Genomic DNA, 7244 nt, shown 5'->3' with positions numbered 1-7244 from the left:
CTACTTAATAAAAGTTTTAGAACAAGCCACAATACACTTGAAAATCTATTGCACTTTAGGAAATTTTCGCCATCTTCCTATGCTACTGTAAAAAGATTGAGCATTTTGATCACCGCATTCTGGCCACAAAATTAGCACAGATTTCACAAGTGGCAGAGGCATTTTAGTGGTGGACAATGCTCATCTTTGGCCAGATTTAGCATAAACAGACTATAAATACAATGGAAACCCATGCAACTAAAACTGACTAAAACTGCACTGTGTAGCAGAATTGACACCTTGTGCAGTTATGTACATATTTCTAACCTATGTGGTCTCAAAGACTTCAGTTTGTTACTCTTCTGGAGCTGTGTTTACAAATTCTATAGTAAGCCAGTTTAACATCTCAACACAGCTTGAACAGAGTAATATGAATCAGCATTTAAAAGAAAGTCTGCTGAATTTAATTCTTCCTGTTCATACCCTCTTGACCAAAAAACATCAACACTAGTATGCGTTATTAGACCAAAAATCATCCAGGGCCCTGACAAGGGCTGGTCATTGCTGCAGTCAGCCATTCTACCATTTCAATTTCACTTATGGCAGGCATTTTAAAAGTCTTAAGTAGATGAATTCTCCTGAAACCCTATCTCAAGTTATCAGACCTTTAAACTTTCCCTGTAATATTATGCCCACATTTGGCTAGCTCATAATTAATGATCTGCCTAAACACTGAAAGAGGAATTGCTGTATTTACTTGCATTAAATTTGAAAACAGTGCTTTGAATGTATGCATGTATTCATACATCACCTCATCATGACTGGAATGGCTTGTTTAAAGACTATCGGGTTCTAAATACCTATCCAGGATAGAGTGAAGAAATCAAAACCTTAACTTAATATAGTTTGCCACATTAGAAACTAATTCCATTAATAGGCTTCAAAGACATTTGTTGTTTGTTTCCCCCCAATCTGCAAATATCCAAAAGCCCTAATGCAGGCTACTGCATAGGTTCTTTCCTTATAATATTTATGGATGAATCGATGATTCCTGTTGTATCACACCTGTGTGCCAAGGTTTGATTTTAGCCCAAGTTCGTTAAATTTATTTTGTCAAAAACAATTGATATCTTGAGCATTACTGAGCCAACAGGACATCAAAATTAAAAGTTGTATAAAGTTAAAGGCACAGTACATTAACAAACAAATGATCCTCAGTCACAAATTATAAATGCAGTTTGGGATGGGGGTTGGGAGGGGAGTTAATCCAAACTACAGCAATGAAGTCTTCAAACCACCTTATGAATAGGGCTGCTGATTGTTCCTTTTGACTCTCCATGTGACCTTGAGCTCCCTTAAAAAAAATTCATTGGAGAATCTCAGCTGGTAATGTACTGCAATTTCTTGAAGCTATACAAGGCATAGTCTGGCTAAGTTACATGTGGTTTCCATATTAGTTTGTTTGGCAGGGTGACCTACTGCAAAGCAGGTTCAGTTACCCCACCAGTCAACTCCCTGGGAGTTATAATTTCCTCCATATTCATCACTGTTGTAAAGGCCTCCACAGCCACCTCCACCAAACCCTCTGCTGCTTCCATGGCCGCCTCCATCACTGCAGTTGCTGCTGGCTCGGCTGCTGCTGACGCTGGAACTGCTGTCACCACTACTCTGTCGATAGTCTCTGGCACCAAATTTTCCACTGAATCTACTACTTTTGGATCATCCACGACTGCTACCCTTGTAGTGGTATTCATAAGCCATGTTTTGTAACCAAAATGGCACTTCCTGTTTAGCTTCAACAAGAAGATCCAACAAATCCTTGGTAATATTTATGTTCCTCTCATTAAAGAATGAGGTGGCAAGGCCAAGGTATCCTACACATCCTATACAGCCAATGCAATGTACATATTATTCAATATCACTCGGCAAGTCAAAATTGATAACGTGTTTCACATTTGATATGTCCAGTCCTCTTGCTGCTACTGTTGTAGCCATGAGAATCAGGCTTTTTCCTAAGCAGAACTGGTAAAGGACCTCTTCTCTATCTCTCTGAGATTGGTCTGCATGGATACAGGTACAAGCATATCCTTCATGGTATAAGAAATCCTCTAGAGAATCTGCACCCTTTTTGGTCTCCACAAACACTAAGGTCAGTGAATCTTTGCCTGTTGCATTTAGAAGGTCAAGCAGAAATGACTGTTTGTCTGACTCTTCCACCCAAACTACTTTCTGTGTGATGTTTTCAGAGGAAGAGTCAACTCTTCCTATGGCCAAAAATATATATTTATTCAAGAAATCATTACCACACATCTGTATTTCCTTAGGGAAGGTAGCACTAAACATCATAGTGTGGTGAACTCCCTTTGGTGGCATAATATCTTGTTCAATGATTCTATGTATTCGAGGTTCAAACCCCATATCCAACATCTGATCAACTTCACCTAACACCAAGTATTTGCAGAAGTCTAATCAAATTTTCCCTCTTTCCATCATATCCACTAGACGTCCTAGAGTGGTAACTAACAAATGGCATCCATGTTCTAAGTCTAAAATTTGCTAGCCAATATCAGCACCACCATAAACCACACAAGGACAAACTCTAGATTGGTATGAAAATATCCTGGCTTCCTCATAGATCTGTACAGCCAATTCTCTAGTTGGTGCTAACACCAAAGAGACTGGGTATTGTTTGCAGCACCCATATCTTCCATTTTCCTTCGTGGCCCTCAGAGCCTGGCCTGGACCCACAAAATAAATCTGACTTAAGATGGGCAAGAGAAATGCTGCAGTTTTCCCAGACCCTGTTTGGGCACAGACCATCAAGTCACTCTTCTCTTTGATAATAGAAATAGCATGCTTTTGCACTGGAGTTGGGTGAGTATAACAAGTAAGCTCAATGTTTCCCATAATAATTACTCCCATCTAACATCATTGAAACTTTCACTGTGTGAAGGACCTTTGTTGCCTGTTGCTTCAACTGGAATGTCCTCATACTTTTCAAAGTTAACCCCAGTGTTGCCTCCAGAAAATGCCAGAGTCCAACTCCAGCAGCCAGGAATTCAACTTAAAGAGGCAAATGGTGTCGGTGATGAGACAGCCTCTCATTTTTCTTTTGGACTGCCTGTTTATTCCAAGTTTAAGATTCTCTTTTATACTTATACAAAAACATTAGGTCAGAGGTTTGACATTTTCAGTTCCCCCTCACCCAGATTTATTATCTCCATAAATCATTGTTACTCGTCAGAGTTCCTGCTTCAGCGATTCTCTCAGAATCAGCTTTGCCATCTATTATCTACCTCCTCTAATGTGTCTTATAGTTAACTTGTGATTGCATTGTAACTCATTATACATTCCTCAGTTTACCACTTATCTTCCTATATCCTGTTTGCCCCTAACATCCTGAGCTCAGTATCTCTCAGAAAGGCTTCTAGCTATAGTGTCTCTAAAAATTCCTAACTTCTATAAGCTATAGTAAAATATGCTAACTTTACAATATTCCTTAAATCTTTAACTTCTAACTATTTTAATTATTTCTAAGCCCTAAATTCAATAAACTCCTTTGTCATAAACATTCTCCTCACAAATAGGCTTCAGATATCAATCCCTCCCATGGCCTCAAGCTGAAGCCTATGTGCTTATCCTGGAACACTCTTTTGTAGAAGTCCTTGAACAAATGTCAATGATTAACTGTATGAATTATTTTCTGAGCAATGCTGCAGAAGGCTTTGTGCCTTCTCATGCTCCTCTCAAGAACAATAAGCACCTTAATATTCCTTTTCAGTCAATTCAGCCAAGGAGAGGAAAAGACAAGTCAGAATTACAAAGCCTAACTCCTTCATCCTGGGATCCATGCCTGCGGAATGAGGAGAGGGGGCTGGGGACTGTGCCTCCATTTTGTCAGTAATGCCTAACGTGGCTCCTGACAAGAAGAGTTCTTGTTCCAAGCATTCATTTGGTGGGAGTGGCTTTGACCAATCATCTTCATCGGATTTGTCACACCAGCGACTATTTCCATGCTTATATTTGCCAAAGCCACCTCTGCCACCATGACTGCCAAAATTGTCATAGTCACTTCATCCACAGTCACCGAACCTTCCCCTTGATCCACTTCCACAATCACTGAAGAAATTAGACTTCCCTCTTGAATCACTGTGGGAACCAAAACTGCTGTATGCTTCCTTATCTTTACTAGAACTCCACCCTGAACTGTCTTTATCATAGAATCCTTTAGTAGCTTCTCTGGTCCTTAGGTGAGGAGAAATATAGCACCCTTTGCTGGCTATACTTCCTCCATTCTGATTATCTGATGAGTTTGGGTCTAGGCCAGCAAACTGCTGGTCTAGCCCAAGTGCATTTTCACTGCCACATGACTCATCCCTGAAGAGTATGGAGAACTTGGAGTCTTCCACTGCTGAGCTAATGTGTTGGGTTCAACACAAAGGCCCTCTCACAGGAGAACTGTGGCTTTAATGATGCTTTTGTTTTGACAGAGTATATAAATCAGTGACTCGGAGCTATTTTTGAAAAATATGGAGCATGCCAATCACATTTTTTTTCTTTTTTTTCTAACATAAATTTATTTATTTTAATTGGAGGTCAATTACCTTACAATATTTTATTGGTTTTGCCATACATCAACATGAATCCACCACAGGTATACATGTGTCCCCATCCTGAACCCCTCTCCCTCCTCCCTCCCCGTACCATCCCTCTGGGTCATCCCAGTGCCCAATCACATGTTTTATATTGCTATCATTACCCTTGTGTTCCTCAGTTTACTCATTTGTAAAATGAAGATAAGTTTTAGTGCCTGAGATTTTGGGGTCCTTTGTTAGCACACAGCATAACCTAGCCTATTTTGACACACGTGAACAAAATACATTTATAGAACCTGAGTGGTAGGATGGTGGAATTTATCAGGAGCTCGGTGTTTAACAGAACCCATAAGGAGGAACATGTACTCAAGGATGAATGAAAAAGTGGCAGGAAGTCCAAGAGGCAGATTAAGCATTGAGGGCCTGAAATCCAAAAAGGAACTAAGAAGGCTAATTTTTACCCTGTTTCAGGAGGATACTGAACACTCCCTCTTTTCCAAGTGTTTTAAGATTAACGAGGAAGGAAAGTAGAACTACTCATCTCCACCAGGGGAAGGTGTGCAGACTGGAAAAGTGAGAACATCTCCAAAGATATTCTGCTGTGGGCTTTTTCATCACAGAAATGACTTCACCTCTGAAATCACTAGCTCAAGCATCCTGTTCTTGCCCACAATTCCGTTTCCTTTCAGACCCTGGTTTAAAACCTATTTTCCAATTTCATTGACCACCACCCCCACTTTCTTAATTTTTCATATTCAGCTAAGAGACTCCCAGATCATTATTTTTTATAACATTTATACCAATAATCTAAAGTTTCTGGCCCTCTATCTTTTCATTATTCACTTAGCGACAAACCCAGCTTTTGTCCTTTCTGTGACATGGAACAATAGACTGGTTCCAAATAGAAAAAGGAATATGTCAAGGCTGTATATTGTCACACTGCTTATTTAACTTATATGGAGAGTATGTCATGAGAAACGCTGGGCTGGAGGAAGCACAAGCTGGAATCAAGATTGCCGGGAGAAATATCAATAACCTCAGATATGCAGATGACACCTCCGTTATGGCAGAAAGTGAAGAACTAAAGAGCCTCTTGATGAAAGTGAAAGAGGAGAGTGAAAAAGTTGGCTTAAAGCTCAACATTCAGAAAACGAAGATCATGGCATCCGGTCCCATCACTTCATGGCAAATAGATGGGGAAACAGTGGAAACAGTGTCAGACTTTTTTTTTTTTTTTTGTGGGCTCCAAAATCACTGCAGATGGTGATTGCAGCCATGAAATTAAAAGACGCTTGCTCCTTGGAAGGAAAGTTATGACCAACTTGGACAGCGTATTAGAAAGCAGAGAGATTACTTTGCTAACAAAGGTCCATCTAGTCAAGGCTATGGTTTTTCCAGTAGTCATGTATGGACGTGAGAGTTGGACTATAAAGAAAGCTGAGCACTGAAGAATTGATGCTTTTGAACTGTGGTGTTGGAGAAGACTTTTGAGAGTCCCTTGGGCTTCAAGGAAATCCAACCAGTCCATCCTAGAGGAGATCAGTCCTGGGTGTTCATTGGAAGGACTGATGTTGAAGCTGAAACTCCAATACTTTGGCCATCTGATGTGGAGAGCTGACTCATTTGAAAAGACCCTGATGCTGGGAAAGATTGGGGGCAGGAGGAGAAGGGGACAACACAGGATGAGATGGTTGGATGGCATCACCGATACAGTGTACATGGGTTTGGGTGGACTCCGGGAGTTGGTGATGGACAGGTAGCCCTGGCGTGTTGCAGTTCATGGGGTCGCAAAGAGTCAGACACAACTGAGCAACTGAACTGAACTGTGTGCCCACAAACAGTATTGCAAGAAGTTCTCCCAAAGGACAGATTAGCATCAAGATAAAGTCAATCATCACCTTAAATGGTCCCCAGTAGCCTATGTTTTTCATGTCCATCCAGTTCCAGCCTCAAGTTAATTGTGTCTATTTCAAACCTTCTCTGGATAGAGGTCTACTCTGTTTTTCCTCTTTGCCCTCCACCTGCCTCTCCATTCTAAACAGATGATCTTACCTCCTACTTCATAGAGAAAGTGAAAAGGTTGGACAACCTCACTTTTCAACTATCAGACCCATGTATCCACTTACTTCTGTACCCCTCTTCTCATTTGCAAGATATTATTTTCCAATATTAAATCTATAACTTTTTCTTTATGTTTTCACTTTTCCTTTCTCCCCTTTTTTAATCAAGTAGTTAGCTCTGCACTCACTGGTAGGGAGGGATGTGGCTAGACAGGATGTAAAAGGTCGCTGGTGTCTCCTTCCAAAAGCCTAAACTCTGGTACTGGAGAGTGTGGTAGGTATTTTAAAACGACCACAAAATCTCCCCCTCCTCTTTCCATGTCCTTTGGTAGTGCCTTCCCACACTGACTCTAGGATGGCCCTGTGACTTGCATTGGCCAAGGTGACATTAACAAATATGACATGAGCAGAGGCTTGAAAAAATGCTTCCACCGTGGGGATTGCCCTCTTGCTGCCCTTGGGAACTCTGGGATCACTGTGTGAAGAAGCCTGGGCTAGCCACATGATTCAGAGAGTAAGCCATCCCAGCTGAGGCTTCCAGACCAACCAGCGTGCTAATGCCACACAGGTGAGGGAGGATGTCTTAGATCAGTGCTTCTCAAACTGTAGT

General features: G+C 41.0%; 1 pseudogene; it reads right to left on the bottom strand.

The window, feature by feature from the left end:
- Positions 1 to 1412: 1412 nt before the first annotated feature.
- Positions 1413 to 7038, bottom strand: LOC138929909 (ATP-dependent RNA helicase DDX3X-like; annotated as a pseudogene).
- Positions 7039 to 7244: the final 206 nt, after the last annotated feature.

This window comes from Ovis canadensis, chromosome X (genome assembly GCF_042477335.2).
Source record: "Ovis canadensis isolate MfBH-ARS-UI-01 breed Bighorn chromosome X, ARS-UI_OviCan_v2, whole genome shotgun sequence".
Lineage (NCBI taxonomy): Eukaryota > Metazoa > Chordata > Mammalia > Artiodactyla > Bovidae > Ovis > Ovis canadensis.
Note: the sequence above shows the minus strand (reverse complement) of the source record. Positions and strands in the feature narration are given on the sequence as shown.